Below are 18,577 nucleotides of genomic sequence, written 5' to 3'. Positions count from 1 at the left end.
TCTCTTTCTCTCTTTCTTTCTTTCTCTCTCTCTCTTTCTTTCTTTCTTTCTTTCCTTCTTTCTTTCTTTCTTTCTTTCTTTCTTTCTTTCTTTCTTTCTTTCTTTCTTTCTTTCTTTCTTTCTTTCTTTCTTTCTTTCTTTCTTTCTTTCTTTCTTTCTTTCTTTCTTCCTTTCTTTCTTTCTTTCTTCTCTGTTACTCAAAACTGCCTCACCAACCTATTCAGGTTATTGAAAGTCATATTGCCATTGTCTGGGATGATAGTTCCCACTTTCTTTGAAGGAGGGGTGTAGGGGAGTGAGTCCACAATGCTATCCAAACTGAGGGGAGGGGTCATAGCCATTAAAATTCTCTACAATTCCTGTTTGTAATTTTTGAAAAGAGTGACAGGCATTGGTTACATGAAGATAAGAAGGCTGGGATAGGTAACAGCGGGTAATTGAGCTCTTCTGTAGCAAATGAAAGGCAACAGCTTAGACACTGTAAAGGCGACAGTTTGCTAGGATATAAATGAATAATATCTAAATGAGATGTATCCAAGAATTTGCCCATACATTGCCACCAGTTTAAATAAGCTCTCTCATGGCTTGTCAGGAATTAACATTGTCAGATGCTATAAACGTCTCCTCACCTAGTTGGGGGTGAAAAGTCCCCTGGTGTATTCAGGAACGACTGGTCAGACCAACTCTTAAGAGCAAATGGGTTTTCAAATAATGATAGCAAGACTATTCTGGTGAAAGCAAGTGAGCGCACGTTAACTCCTTCAGAGATGGGGCCAAGGAGCTCACATTCAGGATGCATTAATCTGAAAACAAGTGTACTTTTGTGTCTGGACAGTATTATTTTCATTGCCATCAATTTAGTACATAGATAGACTGTGATTCTAGCTTCACTATCAGGTTGCCCCCCAGGCTGAGACCCCTAAGCAGGCCACTCTATTTAATTTAGACTAATCTGAAACTGAGTGAAACTTTGTACCCTCTCTGATTTCTCCCTATCATCATGAACACTCTTGTTTCCCTTTCCCCTAAATGACCTACTCTGAGCTTCTAAGAAAAAGAGGGGGGAATGATTTCCAGGTAATATAAATGGTTATTCAGTTCTGTTGACAGCATATTTAAGCAAAGATTTAAAAAAAGAAAAAGAAAAAAATCTTTTTCCCCCCATAAGCACCTCCTATAGAATATTACAAGGGAGGCAGGAAACCTGTGGCAACCTTTTTTTTTTTTAATGGTGTTTTCATTGATTTTGAGTTTATTATGGATATTAGCATTTTTAGAGCTCACCTCTTACTAGAGTTTGAGAACTAAATCTGATTATCTCTCCACTCATTTATTAAACTGACTTAGGGTAGACTTAGTAACTTATACATGATACCAAAAAAAAATGAGAAAAACAAAAATTTCCCCCTATATTACCCTCATGCCTTTTCCCTAGGTACCACAGGGTTTTGAAACAGACCATATCAACTATGTATTTTGATAATTTAAACAAGTATTAACTTTGGAAAGTTCACTGTGCATGGTCCGCCACCCTGGCAGCTACTCAGCTTTGAAAAAAACAACCACCACATTTTAAGGAAGGCAGGTCTTTATTCTCTTCAGTTTTTCATTTTAAGTAAAAACAAAAAGGTTAAAGGCTTCAGGAGATGGGAGGAAGGGGAGGGGATCAAGCTCTCTTCAGATCCTTTACTTTAGACAAACATCATGCCTTCTAAGGTTATCGATTTTCTCCCCCTACACCCATGTTATTCAGGAAGCTTGAATAATCTGATCAAAGGCTAGGACTATTGGGCCAGCATTGTTCACTTTAGGAAATTGTGTGGGGGAAGCTATGCTTTTCACTTTACCTATAATAATCTGTGTACCCTAAAAATTCCTTCACTGGATAATGGGAATTTGGAGGCTGCTCTTGGTGGCTGCCTTCCTCCTTGGCCAAGAACACTTCCTTCTGCATCTACCCTTTCCCTTACTCCCTCTTTTTTCTTCCATACTTGCTTACCACACTTTAACCCCCAAGTCCCCATTTTTCTTGGAAAACAAATGAGCTGAAGTTACCAGAAGATTTGCCAAGTGGCAAAGTTTTATCAAATAATTCTCCTGGATTGAATAAGCAAGGCTAGCCTCCCATACAACACTTCCCCTCTCCCTATTTAAAATTATGTTTTTAAAGTATTTTGCAGGGCTTATTTCGTTAATCCCCATAATATGCCAAGGAGGAAGGTCAATACTAATATCCTCATTTTACTTCTTGGGTGAGGAACCCAAGAGACTAGACAAGGTCACCAGTCTGTGGCTGACCTCGAATTTGAACTCAGGAGTACTTAAGTAGTATTTTCCCCTAATCAAAAATGATAGGAGGGAGAGGGTGAGGGTCTGGGAAAAGCAGGACCAGCCCCAGGCAAAACTGTGGAATAAGTGAAGTTTCCTTTCTGCCTCCTTTTTTTTTTTTTAATTGGAGCCTTGTCATGCCCTCTCCTTCAATCCTGAAATCCTCCCATCCTGTTCCTGAGTGTGAACTGTGTATTAGTTTAGTCTACCAGTACTCTTCTATCATGGAGGAAAGTGGTCAAATGCACTCACTCATGCTGGGTTAGGTACAAAATTAATCTGTTCCTTTTTAACAAGAACATTTGTTTTTATAAAGGTTACCATAAGGACTCTAAGACTGTAATTATAGATGAGTTGCCAGTCTCTGTGTAGAGGGAGTTTCTCATAGCTCCAGTCCAGACTTCAAGCAAAGCAGTGCTTAACACAAAGGAATAAATTGTAATGGTTGGATTTCAGATATCATTAAGGGTGGTATTTGTAGATGGGGTGGCCATTCCAGGTCCTCTAAAATTATTCCGACAACTGATTGGTAGAAGTTTGGAATTCAATGTGCAAAAATGAATTAAGGGTTCCCCCAAGTAGTTGAGGTAATTTATGTGCTAGGTCATTGCCTGCAGCACTTTGGGACAAAACTGCCTCTTCAGCTCCAGAGTTTGGGAGCAGGGAATGAACATGTTTGCGGCCAAGCCACTTAACCAACTTTCTAATTTTACCCATAGCAAAAAGTCCAGGATTCACTAGACTTCATGATTGTCCAACCAAATAACCAGGATGTGAGCCATATTACAAGATGCCTACCAGTCGACCACTTTGATTAGTGCCTTGATTCCCACATGCAATTAATCAGTCAGTCAACCAATATTTGCTGAGGAATCTACAAATTGCTTAGCACCAGGGATGCAGAAGTCTTCTCTGATGTGGAACTGGAGGTAGAATCCTTGATGGATGAGGAGGATTTGGATTGGGGAAAAGGAGAAGAAAGAAGGAAGACTATTTAAAGTGGGAGGGAGAACATGAATAAAGGCAGAAATAAAGACTGAGTATTTGGGGATTTCATTGAGAAGATCTGACCTGATTAGAGTGGAAGGTAGGTGTTGGAGAATCATAAGAAACAGGGTTAGGTGGATAAGGGGGGAATAATGTATAGAGGATCTTGAAATCCAGGCAGAGGGGTTTAACCATAATGTCAATGGTAATAGGTAGGATGTTGAGTAGGGTAGTTTTGAGTAATTTAAGTGCTGCTAATGGCAGTGAGGTGGTGAAGTGGATAGAGTGCCAGGCCTGGAGTCATCAGGACTCAAGTTCAAATCCAGCCTCAGACACTCCCTGTGTGACCCTGGGCAAGTCACTTATCTCTATTTGTCTCAGTTTCCTCATCTGTTGAATAAGCTGGAGAAGGAAATAGCAAACCACTCCAGTATCTCTGCCAAGAAAACCCATAGAGAGGTCACCTAATAAGGCTGAAGAACTGAGCGGCAAACAAGCACTGCTTTTGAAAGGTGAAAGTGTAGAATATGATATACAATAGAAGTGTCACGTACCAAACTGGGACCAACCAGATTCAAATGTAATTGGAAAATGTTCCACAAAATAAATTAAAATATAGGACAACATAGATAATATGAGTTTGTTGTTTTCTAAGTCAGTATGCAGCAGGGATCCCTTTCTGTTTGCCTTTGATACCACTGGTGAGCAAGATGCATCAGAGGCAGAAAAGTCTGGAGGACTATTACATTAATACAGGAAGGTCCTCTCATGCTTTGGTGAGAGACAGGAAGGTAGCCCTGGATACCTGAAGGCTATGCCTGGGAAGTATGTTTTGCCCAGGCTGAAAAAGGTTCGGTGTATTGGCCTAATGACAGTCTATGTGAATATCACCCATGGACCAGGTAAGTTAAATTGAAGAGACTGGCTCATCATCCAAAGGCTGACACTTCCCCCCCCCCCCCCCCCCCCCCACGAAAAAACCATGTATATACTAACAACTCCCATTTTCCCGTTCATATTGTACTTCAAGATTACCAATCATTTTCTTTACAACCCTGTGAAATGGGTAATGCAAGTCCTTTTATTGTTATCCCCACTGTCCAGTTGAGAAATGGGGCTTAGAGGCATTTAGTGATTCCCCTAGGGTCATATGTAGTGTCTAATATGGGAGTCAGACCAAGTCTCTCTTGATTCCAAGACTGGCCTTCCACCCCATGTATACCATATTGCTTCTCAATTTCTGTTGTGGGGCTGGGAGACAGTGAAGAGAGTGCTCATAGATACGGAATGAGATCATTATTCAGGTTGGGTGATGGCTGCTCACATACCCCAGGGCTCTATCTATCCCCCCCCCCTTTTTTTCTTCTTTCTTAGCTAGGTGGTCTAGTAGTCCTGAACTTAAGAGTCAGGAAGATCTGAGTTCAAATTTTACTTCAGACACTTACTAGATCTGTGACCCTGGGCAAGTCATTTCAGCTTTCTCTGCCTGAGTTTCCTTATCTGTAAAATGAAGATAATAATAGCACCTTCCTTATAAATGTTAAAGTGCTTGGTAAATGCTAACTTGTTATCATGAGAATGTTAAGATCCTTTAGGGCAGACCTGTTCTTACCTCTCTTTACCTGGCATAAAGTGCTTAATAAAAGCTTGTTGACTGACTGACTAATTGTACATACTCTCAATTATCACTGCAATGCAAATTACTCTCAGTTCTATCAATCCAGCCCTAGGCTTTCTCTTAAGTTGCAGTCAGCTTCACCAAATGACTACTGGATCTTCCTAATTAGATATCCTACTAGTACCTGAAATTCAACATTTCTAAAACAGAGTTCATTATTTCGCCCCAAACTCTCCCCTCTTCCAACCTTTCCTCTTTCAGTGGAGGCCAGCACCATCCTTGCAGTCACCCAGGTTACAACCTCAGAATCATACCAGACTCATTTCCTTACACCCTCACCTCCCATATCCAATCATTTGCTAAGACTTGTCAGTTGTACCTTCCTAGCTTGCCTTACATATATCCTTTTCTCAGCACTTCCACAACCACCACCTTCATCTCTCTCCTCCATTATTACTAGCCTTTTACTCTACTTCTAGTTTTGACCCTTTCCACACCCACAGCTCCCAAATTTACATTATAAAAGCACAGGTTGGATCATATCCTTCCCCATTTAAAAAGCTCCAGTGACTTCTTCTGTTCACTCCCAGGATAAAACACAACCTCCTGTATTTGGCATTTAAAGCTCCTTACTCTGGCTCCAACCTACCTTTCTAGGCTTATTGGAGTACTCTCCTTCCTTCATGCACTCTATGTTACAGCCAAACCAACCCACTTGCTAGTCCCCCTATCTCCTGTCTTTATGACTTAGTACAGCTGATCTTCATTCCTAGAATGCCTTTTAAAATCCTTCACTACACTACTTTTTGTTGTAAAGAATGGGTACCCATCAATGGCTAAAGAGATGCTGATATGATAATATTAATGCATCATAGGAAACAATGACTATGAAGGATTCAGAGGAACTTGGTAAGACTTATATGAACTGAGACAAGTGAAATAAACAGAACCAGGAGAACAATTTGGATTATTACCATGGTGATATAAAGGAAAGCAATTTGGAAAACCTTCAGAACTCTGATCAACAGAGCGACCAATTGTGATTTTAAAGCATGACTCCTACTTTTCAGCAGAGAACTGAGGAGCTACAGCTGCAAAGTAAGTCATTTTCAGAGATTTCCAATGTGGGGATATGTTTTTTTTGGGGGGGTCTATTTATTTGTTTCAAAGTGGGACTCTTTGGAAGAAAAAGAAAAGGCATGAGTTGCTGGGTAGTAATTTGTTGTTTAGTAATGCTCTTCTTTTCATGACCTCATTTGGGGTTTTCTTGGTAAAGATATTGGAGTGTGTTGTATTACCTTCTCCAGCTTATTTACAGATGAGGAAACTGAGGCAGACAGGGATAAATGACTTGCCCAGGGTCACATGACTAGTGCATGTCTGAGGCCAGATTTGAACTCAAGAAGATGAATATTCCCGACTCCAGGCCTGGGGATCTATCCACTATGATGCCATCTAGCTGCCCCAGTCTGCCATCTAGATGGGTAGTAATAGCGATTGTAAGAAAGAAAAGAAAAAAAAGATCAATACAACATTACACAGAAGACAAAAAGGCATATCAATGTTGTCCCTCCCTGTCTTGTAAGAAAAATTGTACATTACAGAGTCTCACGGGTTCACTAGTTATCTTCTTGTTTTTTCTTTGTATTTTGATTTGTTTCTGTTTGTTTCTAATTTGGGAGATGAGAAGGAAGGTAACAAGACTGACCCAGTATGTTTTTCATTAGGCTAAATGTAAAAAAAGAACAACCTCCCCCAAGCCCCCAAGAAATGCTAGGAAAACATTGGAAAACAAACAAACAAAAACCAAATAAACAAAAGTAATCAAGAGTCATGCCAAATGGTAGCTGCAGTCTCTAAGTTATTAAGATGAAGTGGTTTTTAGCAAATACCACTTAATTAAAAATGAGCAATTGGAAGCACCCATCAGGTGCTGACAAGCTACTAAAATAACCTCCTGAGTGGCTTGACCTACATTTGACCTAAATGGCTGTTTGAAAACATTTGCTAAAAATTAATGAACTTGTAAGTGCACAACCAACTTTAATTTATTACAAGTTTCTTTCTCTGAGACTTGTTTATATATATATATATATATATATGTATATATATATATACGTGTATGTGTGTGTGTCATATGCATATGTATATATGCCTATATACATGTTTCCCTAATAAAGGAAATTATTTAGTATATAATATAAAACATAACTTAGCTCAGAGTTCCTGAAGAAGCTACTTGCAGATTTCCTGCTAATTCAACACTACATAAACTGTGATAATTTTAGGTTCCTTTTCATGTTAATTATAATGCTAAGAAGAGCAGCTAAAAGTTTAGTGTGTGAAACATTCACTAGTGCACAATAATACATGAATCACAACGGATTTTGTCTGACCTATCTCCTTTGGGCATATATTGTACTGTATATGTTTCAGTACATGTGTGTTCATGTGAAGCATACACTTTTAAATTGCATTTTAAAAGGTGTACAATATGTACATGTTTAAATTGCACATTTAAATATGTACAATGTAAATATGTACAGTATGTGCATTTTTAAAACAGCTTCTGCTGCATGTAAAGACTAAAAAGCTTAGTTCCATAGAATAAACACTGGTTTCATTAATATAGCTTAATAATCCAATCACACCTTTAATAAGATCATAATTTGATCTCAATTCATTTGTTTTCATATGCAGATGAATACCCATAAACCAAGAAATGTATCACTTGGTTAAAGCATTCTTGGAGACATTTCAGGCCTTTTTTTCTAGCATTATCCTTTCCCTAAGAGGAATGAATAAGAATTTACATCTATTACCATCAGCCCCATCCTTTTAAAGAGAGGAAGGGAGGTATTTCCAAATGATATGGATTATTCTGAGTCTCTTGTGTGTACATGCACACATATCTTCTCAAATGTAAATTATTACTTTGACAATCATGTCTCACCACCATTCCTCCACTGAAGGAGCCTCAGTGGCTATCTATTGCTTCTAGGATAATGTGCGAACTACTTTATTTGGCATTTAACACCCTTCACACCCAGATCTGTGCTACTTTTTTTTTTTTGTTTTTATTAGGGGGGGGGGGGGCGGGGGGCTTTGGGGGAAAGGTCATGTTCCAGAGGTCACATGGCTAGTTTTTGTGTTAAATGTCCGAGGCTGGATTTGAACTCAGGTCCTCCTGACTCCAGGGCTGGTGCTCTATTCACTGAGCCACCTAGCCACCCCTGTGCTACTTTTCAAGTCTAAGACAGTTATGCTCCCCCCAGAAAAAGCTCAGCATCATGGAGATTTCTTCAGTTTCGGTCCTCAGCACTACCTCTGTCCAGTCATTCACCTCTTCCCTCTGATTGAAGGACTGGAGGGCACAGCAAAAACTTCCACCCAAAGCTTCCTCTTACAGAGGACTGGGAATTTCCAACCATCTTGTCGCTTTCCACCAGCTGCTCTCCACTAACATCATGCCTCCATGCCAGGTACCCTCTGGTGCCACTTCATCTCCCCTTTTGTAGGATTGTAGTTTCAGCAGATTGTAAACTCCTTGAAGACAGGGATTATCTTTTATCTCTTTTAATATTCCAGTGCTTAGCACAGTGTATAGTGACTGTATAGTCATAAATGTTGGTTGATTGATTGAATAGAATGCTGGGCCTGAAATCAGGAAGACCTGAGTTCAAATCTAGCCTCAGACCCTTACCAGCTGTGTGACCTTGGACAAGTCACTTAACATTTTCCTCAATTTTCTCAATAGCACTTCCCTCACAGGGTTATTGTGAGGATCAAATGAGATAATAATTGTAAAGCACTTAGCACAATGCCTGGCACATAGTAAGAAGTATATAAATGCTAGCTATTGTTATTATTACTATTATTATTACTTCTGTTTGTATATTAGCTTTCTCCATTAGACTGTAAACTCCTTGAGGACAAGGACTGTCTTACTTACATGTATCCTGTTGCTTAATATGTGCCTGTCACATAGTAGGCTCTTAATAAATGTTTACCAGTATTATTTCAAATTATTACTCCTTGATACAGTCTACTCCTGCCAAACTGAGCTACTTTCTGTTCCCCATAGATAACATTCTCTGTTGTCTGCAAGCTTTTGTCCATACTCGGTCAGTAAGCAAAGATTAAGTTCTTACTTACTATGTGCCAGGCACTGTACTAAGTCCTGGGAACATTTAGAAAGGCAAAAACATTCCCTGCCCTCAGAGAATTCACATTCAAAAAGAAGAGGCAATATGTCAGTGACTATATACATATAAGAGACACACTGAATAGATGGAAGGTAATCAGTCCCAGAGGGGATGACAGTAGCAGCTGGTGGGGGGAGGAAGTCTGGGAAAGAGCTCTTGCCAAAAAGGTAGGATTTGACCTGAGTCTTGAAAGAAAGGGAAACTGAGTCTGCGGTGAGGAGGGCTAGCATTCCAGACATGGGGTACAGTTTACACAAAGGCACAGAGAGAGAAAGTGGAGTGTCATGTTGATGAGCAAGGAATAGGGTTTTGTAGCTGGGCTGGAGTGTACCTAGAAGGGAGTATCAGAATACTAGAAAGGCAGCAAGGGGTCATGGGCTAAACAGAAGTTTATTTGGGGGGGGGAGGGCATTTTGACAAGGTTAGACCTCCATTTTAGAAAAGTTATTTTGGCAGATGAATGGAGGTTGAATTGGAGGGAGAAGAGAGTTGAGAAGAGAGTTAGAAGCCTATTGCAATTATCTGGGGGTATGGTGAACTAGGCTGGTAGCTATGTGAGTGGAAAGAAGGGGACATACAAAAAAATGATATGAAGGTAAAAATGGTTTGGCAGGAGAAGTCAAGCAGGAGACCAAGATTGAGATCCTAGAGGCCTGGGAGGATGGCGGTACCCTCAACAGTAATAAGAAAGTTGGAAAGAGAGTTTGAGTGGGAAAGACACTGGTTTCTTTTTTCTATATGTTGAATTTTATGTGTACAGGGCATCCTATATGTCCAAAAAGCAGCTGGTGATGTGGGACAAGCCCGGGAGAGAGACAGTGGCTGGATATATAGATCTTTGAATCATCTGCATAGAGGATATTTGAATCAGTGGAAGGTAATGAAATCACCAAGACAGATAATATAGAGGGAAAAGAGAAGAGAACCCAGAACAGAGCTTTGAGTGACACCCATGAGCATGAATGACTTTGGTGAAGAACAAAAGGAGAACAAAGGGGACCAAGGAGTGGCTAGACAGGTAGGAGTAGAATCAAGGGAGAGTGATGTCATGTAAACCCAGAAAGGAGAGAGGATGCACAAGGGGAAGGTGATCAAGTGTCTAATTCTGTAGAAAAGTCAGAAAGGATGAGGACTGAGAAAAGAGATGAGTCCACAGAGAATATTCTCTGGCTCCTTGTGGATGAACACACACAAGCACAAAATATTCTAGCTTCTTGCCAAAGGGCTTGCTTTACTGGATGGTGGAATGGGGACTAAACATGTGTATCCATCCCCATGGATCCCTAGTACAGGCTAGGCTAGAAGAGGTTAGAAGCAGAATGTGAATCCTGGTCTTTGTGACTCCAAGCTGCCCCTTTGTCCACAAGACCACACTGCCTATATCACCTTGCACATAGTAGAGGCCCAATCTATATTTGCTGAATTGAGTTATTGATTTGTAGCTACAACTCTCTGGGTGAAGAATAGAGAAACCTGCATAAAAAAAAAAAAACTATTTATTTATTTTTGCTTTCCCCTTCCCTATGTTAACTACAGGGAAAAATTGTGTTCTCTCTGTCTCCCTTTTCTCCTCTTTTCCCTCATCTCCTCCTTTTCTTTTTCTTCTCTCTTCCTCCCTCCCTCCCCCTCTCCCCCCCTCTCTCTTTCTCCCTTCCTCCTCTCCTCTTCTCTCTCCTTTCTTCTCTCTCCTCTCTCTATCTTGCTCTGTCTCTCTCCTCTTTCTTCTCCTCTCTCCTCTTTCTTCTCTCTCCTCTTTCTTCTTCTCTCTCTGTCTCTGTCTTTCTCTGTGTTTCACTCTCTTTTTCTCTATCCCTGTCCCTGTCTCATATAATTTCATCATGTTTTCTTTCTATCAATAGGAACGGACAACGTAAGTAAATCAGACGACAGTATTAAAATTAAAAGCATGACCTTCTTAGTACCTCTAGCAATAGCTCCATTCCCAGAGACACCGCTTTGACCCTCCATCTACGTACTTGGAAACGTATCACAGAATTCTAAAGGATTACCCTGAACTCACGATTATGAAGTTGGATCTGTTACATGAGGAGTTGCCCTTTATAGTATCATAGCCTTGGCAATGAACATTCATCTAAAATTACCAAGAAGAAAGCCATGGTTCTATCATGAAATTAATTTTAGCCTGACCCAGGCATAGAATGCTTTTTGTAAGATAAGTGCTGATTGATGTGAATGAACAGACTTCCATCTATATCAGTAATATATGAAATGTGTGAGTAAAAAGAGTGACTTTCTAGAAAACCCATTTATGCTGGGTCTTCATCAGGGGCTTTTGCCTTGATTGTTGTATTCTTCTCAAATTAACATTGAAATTCTTATGTAGCATATAAAAGTATGGGACATGATCTGTGGTTCAGTAAAGACCCCCTCTTCTTAGGATGGGGGCTTTAGAGCTTGGAAGGGGGCTTAGAGATCACCTGCTCTAAAATCCTCATTTAAACAGATGAGGGTGGTAAAATCAGGATTTAAAGAAATACCAGAGTGTTCCAAGGGTTTGTTTTCATGATGTCCATCACCTGGAAGAATGTAAGTTTCTTATTATATATTGAATGTAAGCTTCTTGAGGGCAGGCACTATTTGTTTTTTTTTCCCTTGGATTCCTTGCACAGTGCCTTAGCATATAGTAGGTGTTTAATAGATATTTGTTGATTGATTGATTGAAAGGAGGGGGTTGGTGAAGACAGGAAGAGGAATATTTGTGTGGACTCACACATCATCTTTCTGCTTACTAGTGTCATTCTAACTCCTAGACTTTGACCTCTTACATATTTTCCATTGAAAAGGATATTAAACTTGAACCCGAGGAAGATATTGTGTCATCAACATAGGTTAAAATGAAGACCAGCATTTTTTTAAGATCTCAAAGGTTGAAGTGACTTTTCTAAGCAAGTCTAATAAGGTAGAGAGATGACACACTGAAATTAAGCAGGTTTAAGGGAGGTGTTCAACATCCAAACCCCTCTATTGGGAACAAAGGAATTGGGAACCTTTTACTAAATTCCTTGGAATACATGAACTTGACTTGAAAGACTGCCGCTAGGTGGGAAAGCCCTGTACCCTAAAGTTTGTTAAGCAAAGTGTACTTTCGGAAGGGATAGAAGCCATTGGTGTGGCTCAGAAAAAAATAATTTCATATAAGGGAATGGCAGGGTGGTATCTAGACCACCTGTGTGACTAAAAAGGCAGACATCTAGGGAAACCAGTAACAAGACCGAACAGTTACTGTATTATACTCTAAGCTTGCTGCCAAGTTACATGGAGAATAATTGGCTGCTTCTGCCATGCATATTGCATTGACTGCTTTAGAACCATGCTCTGCTACCTCACATGCAGCTGAGGAATGGCTTCCCCAATGAACATGAACTCCATTTTTATTAATTTTGGTGATTTGAGGACAGTACTCTATCTTTCTGGGGGTAGATGGGTTGGGAAAAAAGAGAACAGTATTTTATACATCAGGCAGGGGGTTCACTGGGCAATCTCTTAGGTACCTTCTAGGTCCTGAGATAATTATTAACATCCATAATAAGAATCTTTTACTTGGTGGTTATATAATGATTTGTTTTTTTTTCTTATAGCCATACTATGAAGAACAAGTTTTTTTTTATCCTCATTATACATATGAGAAAATAGATTTGGTAAGGTTGAATGACTTGCTCAGGGTCATACAGTTGGATGATGCAGAAGCTAGAACTCATTTACAATCCTCCCCACTCTGAAACCAATGTGTTATTATGATTTTGTGAGTCTATGTGCTCCCAATCTCTCTCTCCCCAAATGTTTATACACACACATATATAATCATAAAACTTCTTACTTCCTATATATATATGCATGTATGATATATTATATACACATATGCATATACATACACATGATGTGTATATATACTATATATCTATTTTATGTATATGTATGCACATATGTAAATATATATACATATAATTGAGTATATAAACCAAAATTATTGTAATATAGAACAAGCAAAAGTGCTGAATTTTAGACTGAAAAGGCCTGAAATTGAATACTGGATCTGTAATTATGTGAGCCTGGACAAGTCACTTAATCTTCCTGGCCTCAGTTTCCTCACCTACAAAATAAAGTGATTGGTTCCTTCTAGCTTTAAGTCTACAATTGTATGATTATTTGGGGGAGAAGGGGAGAGAGGTGTTATGGTGATTAGTGTCAGTAAGAGCATTAATTTCTGTTTCTTTAGCCAAGGCTGAGTACACAGAGGTCATTCAGTCAATAGTTGGTAATATATTTATCCCTTTTTCCTCCTCTCACCACAGGGTCAACTCTTTAGTTTTTTTGAGCAGGGTTTTTAACCTGGGGTCCACAAACATATATTTTGATTACTATATTTCACTACAATTGATTTCCTTTGTAATCTTATGCATTTAATGGTATGTATTTAAAAGCATTATTCTATGAAGGGTACATAGGCTTCCCCAGTCTGTCAAGGTTTAGAACCCCTGCAAAGTACTGCTGATTTTCTGGATATTGTTAGTACCACTTGGATGGAAATAATTGCTAGACACATTGCACTGGACAGTCTGCATCTGATTACACCCAGCCATACCTCAAAAATTCTGTAAGGTTCACACACTAATTCTATTTTAAATGCAACTTTGTGTAATCATGTCTATTAAGAACTGGGGTGAAGTTGTGAAGTTTATGGTTGTCAACAACCTAATTTAGAATCCAAGCAGGAAAAGTTTATTGCAGTGAGAACTCACTGGCCCCAAAGCTGCAGAGGAATCTGTGTTACTTGACCAAAGACGGGGGCTGGGTCCCAGTGGAAAGCAACTCTGGGCAGGAAAGTTAGGATATAGAGTACCTATTATTCAGAAAGAGAGACCTTCCAGTAGGGAACTGTTTCAATTTCTCAGCCAGTTAAATTGAAAATTTATAACCTGGGAGACTGGCTTATAGAATTATATAATCTAGAACTAGAAGAGACCTTAGAAAACATTTAATCCAATCTGCCCATTTAACAGATGAGGACCCTGAAACTTGAAAGGGTAAAGTTCCTGGTATGAGGCCACACTTGTATGAAATAGGAACATCTATGGTATGCAGTCCCTATAGTAGCTACCCTGGGTTCAAGGTACTTTGTGAGTCCACTTCCACTGAGAATGGATGCTCATGAACCCCCACCAGGGTGTTTACTTTTTTTCCAGTCAGCTAAAGGACACAGTTTATAGCAAAGGCATTTAATGAAATAGTGACATGTGATACACTCATCTCTCCTCACTCCAAAGCAGGGCAAACTCTCTCTACAGACATAACTATATGTACTTTCTGTGGGGAGATTGAACATGCATAAGAATCATACATGAATGACCCACATATGGGGTTCCACACTTCTAATGCTGGTGGATCAAATGAGATAGTATTTGTAAAAAGTGCTTAGTATAGTATGTGAAACTTAGTAGGAACTATATAAATGCTTATTCCTTTTCTCCTTTTTTCCCCCTCCTTCCCTGGATGCCTCATATCTTTTGATAATTTTATTGTACTATTCTCATAGGAACTCTTCCTTGTTGGGTGTGATGACTTTGCTAGCTCATTGTCCTGTGGGACATTGTTCCCTGATACTATCTCCTGGGCTCATCTCTTTAAGATCAGTCAGACCATTGCTTTCTTCTGCTAGGGAACTGAAGCTAGAACCTCTCCTTGATAAGGTCAGTCTGACAGGTCCTTAGTCATCTTCACCACACCCAGCTAACAAAAGCCTGGCCTAGTGTCCAAGGGACTAAGATTAGGTTTTTCTTCTTTATTGACTCTTGTGTGTAAGAAAAAGGGTGTATGGGGTATTCAGGGAGCATTAACACTCCTGGTCTGAAAGTTTGCCAAGACCCTTTTAGGGCTTCTCACCCTCATTTGATGTCCACCTGGCACCCAAGTCTCCAAGGTAGCATATATAGTGGCCACACCCTGGTAAAAACCATCTTGGCAGATGGCTAAAACAGGTTGATGGTAACTGACAGGATTACCCATGAGTGACTTAGTGAGGTGTCTACCCTGACTATGAAGACTTACCCTAGACAAATGGGCAGTTGAGAACAATTTGTTACAATGGCCATGAATGTGACTAAAGTAGGCACTGTGGTCTAAGATCTTCACCTTACTAGAAAATGAATGTAAGACAGGCTAAGGAGGCAAGGTCATTTTTTCCATGCAAGGAGCCTGAATTTTTATCTTGATTATGCATATCTATCAGAAGCTTGGTTTTGCATTTTAACCAGAGAAAACCTCAGTCTTCCTATAGTAGCAAAGCCAGGATCTAAACTTGGCCATCTCCACCTTGTATCTACCTACCACTCTGTCTAGTTTCAACTCTAAGGATCAAGATGCCCCTCTCAGGATAAGCTCATTACTTCTAAACTCACAAGAGGTTAACTCAAGCCTTGACTGACTCCGCCTCCCTCACCACCCTCTTACCACAGTTGAGAGGGCTAGAGGGTGGAGTACCAAATTCCTCCTAATGCCTTCCTTCATAGAGGACAGAAACAGGAACCAAATCACTCCCCCTTGAATTTGCTGCCCTACCTGGTTTCAGCTCCACAGAATACCTCTTGCTTTCCTGCCTCCTTTCCTAAATTTTCTCCTTTAGATTGTAAGCTCCTTGAGGGTAGGGATTGTCTTTTTATTAATTGTATCCCCAGTTCTTAGCATAGTGTCAGGAATATATTAGGTGCTTAATAAATGTTTATTGAATTGGACTGGATTAAAGCCAAGTCTTGTGTTTCCTCTTCTCTGGACCTCTCCTGTCTTCTGGTGATGTCATTGTGCTCCTTTCACTGGGTCTGTTGGGTATGATGGCTTTACCAGCTCATTGTTCTATTGGGCGTGATACCATGTTTGATACTAAAAGTGCCTGGTTTTGAAGGGAATGCCAGAACAATTCAAAGAACCGGATTCTGGAGGGAGCACAGTAGAGTGGAAAGTGTGGTCTCAGTGGCCTCTAAGGTGCCTAGCATTTCTATATCTACAGCCTTCCCTTTGTTTCTTTGTTATAGTCTCAGACTACTTTCCAAACAAAAATGGAGATGGGTTGGATTATAAATCATGGGATCATAGATCTATAGCCAAAAGGGGCATCAGAAACCACCTACTCAAACCCCTTTGTTTTACAAATGAGGAAACTAAGGCCAAAGAGGTTAAGTGATTTGTCAAATCACATAGGTAGTACATGTCCTAGGCAGGATAATGTTATCTCATTAGAATGGTTTTATGAAGGATGATGATATCATGCTACATTTCTTGAGCATATTGAAATTTCCAAAGTATATATGCATACATACATATAAATACATGTGTTTATATATGTATATATACATACACACATAAAATCTCATTTGATTTTCAAAATAGTCATCAAAACAGTCATCTATTGGCATTCAGAAGAAAGATCAGAAATAAGTCATATCATTTAATGCTTTATTACTCTTTCTTTATCATACTGTCTTGTATTATAATTTTTTACATGTCTTAGTTTTATCTTTGCAACTAGGTTGTAAGCTCCTTGAAGGTAGGGAGTGTTCCATTTCTTTAAATCTCTTAAAACATCAAGCATAGCTGAGAACATTTAGCAAACTCTCAATAAATGCATGTTGAATGAATGAATGATTGGGTTTATTGTTATTCCCTATACCTTGTTTCAGGAGGGCCTTGGCATAATAGAAAGAATGCTAAACTTGGAATCAAAGGCATTTGGGATTAGAAGACCCAAGTTTGAGTTCTAGCCTCATTACTTTCTAACTGCATGTATGACTTTGGATCAGTTGTTTAATGTCTATCAGTCAGATGGCTACAGTAACACTTGTATTGTCAACCTCACAGTATTGCTAAGTAGCAAGTAAAATAATAGGTAGTAATGTATATTTGTAAACGTAAAGCCCCATGTAAATGTCAATGTGTATTATATTGAGACACGGGTCATATAGAGACATTCTTGATGTATTCTGCTTCTGTCTTCTATGTGAGAAAGCTATGTGGAAAAGACCCAGAAGAAAGATGAGCTAAATAAGATGATAAAAAAGAAGTTGAGAAGGTAACTTTGAAGGTTTTGGAATGATGAAGAGAACTTTGAAGTTGAGGAGGAAGATTTTGTTAGGACTTGAGAAGGAAGAGAAGAAGAGAATTGCTAAAGGAGGAAAAGGATTCAAGCTGAAAGAGTCAGATCAAAAACAAATAGAAGTTTCTGAGGAGAAAGAAGAGGACTTGAGGGAGAATAAAAAGCAGTAGTTATCCCCCAAAGTATGTCTGGGGCTAGTCAGTCCACAAACATTAATAAGCATATAATAATAAGCATATACCAGGTACTGGGCTAAGTTCTGGGGAGACAAACAAAGGCAAAAGCAGTCCTTGCCCTTGAAGAATTTACATTCTAATAGGAGAGGCAACATGTAAATAAATAGGTTCATACAAGATATATACAGAGTACGGGGAAGGTTATCTTAGAGGGGAGGGCTCTAACATCTGGAGAGAGGGGGGCCCTTCTGCAGAGGGTGGCATTTGGGTTCAACTGACTAGAACTGTACCCCAGTATCCTAGCCACTTTGGGTGACATTCTGATAGGAGTAATTTCCATCCAATGCTAAACTACACTCTGACCTCTTTCAATGAAATACATTCTTTGGCTTCTTGATAAAGGGCATGTGGCCTCCCCCATTACCACTACCCACTTGATAAAGAGCTACATCAAAGAAGACTGCACTTGGCAGCAGGAGCTGCATACTCAGTGGCCATCTGAGAGGACATACCTGAAAATGAAACTGTGTTCTTACTGGCCACTTCAGCAAAAACATTATCACGTAAGTGGTTAGGATACAGTTCTATCCCCATACATGCTCCATGAGATGCCTGTTTTTACACTAAGATAAGATAAATAAGATAATTTAGTAAGGGGTTAATAAAAGAAGTTCTGTGTTTGTATTAATGATGCTAATGGGGTGCTAGTAAATTAAATAAAAGAGCATAGTTGTAATTCCTGTGTTGAAGACTCCTTTCCCCCAAATAATGTGCCACAACTGTTCTCCATAATAGCTCCTAGTAAGAAGAATGCAGTGTAAGGATCCGACTTCTACTAAATATGGAGAACAGAGTAATTTTGCAATAACCTGCAAAAGGCATATGGTGTGTTTGTATTTCTGCCATGACTAACTGCACAAAATGCAGACTGGTACCATTCCTAAAGTATGTGTGTGTGTGGGGGGGGGCGGTGCAAATAAAGGACCTTGAGGAATAAATTTACTTTCATTGTCCAGGTTATTAGGGAGAATCAAGTAGGGCTTCTATGAGAAAACAAAACAAACAAACAAAAAAAGGAATCTTAAGGGATAGAGAGGAATGGAAGCCCAAGTCAGGAGTGTGAAGGATGATAGAATGAATGTCCAACAAAGGAGAGAAA

General features: G+C 39.5%; 1 long non-coding RNA gene and 1 pseudogene across 1 annotated transcript in view; one reads left to right on the top strand and one right to left on the bottom strand.

The window, feature by feature from the left end:
* LOC138169527 (large ribosomal subunit protein bL35m pseudogene) overlaps positions 1-18,577 on the bottom strand; it is a 339,868-nt pseudogene that overhangs the window by 125,588 nt on the left and 195,703 nt on the right.
* Positions 1-18,577, top strand: part of LOC138168673 (uncharacterized) — a 105,865-nt gene that overhangs the window by 16,274 nt on the left and 71,014 nt on the right. Inside the window, exon 2 of the long non-coding RNA XR_011170177.1 lies at positions 5,809-6,031. This is a non-coding gene — a long non-coding RNA (uncharacterized lncRNA). The remainder of the gene's footprint in view (positions 1-5,808; positions 6,032-18,577) is intronic.

This window comes from Petaurus breviceps, unplaced genomic scaffold (genome assembly GCF_028583685.1).
Source record: "Petaurus breviceps papuanus isolate PSGF00001 unplaced genomic scaffold, PetGlider_PUasm1.0 37, whole genome shotgun sequence".
Classification (NCBI taxonomy): Eukaryota; Metazoa; Chordata; class Mammalia; order Diprotodontia; family Petauridae; genus Petaurus; species Petaurus breviceps.
The sequence above is the reverse complement of the archived record's forward strand: the minus strand, read 5'-3'. Positions and strand labels throughout refer to the sequence as shown.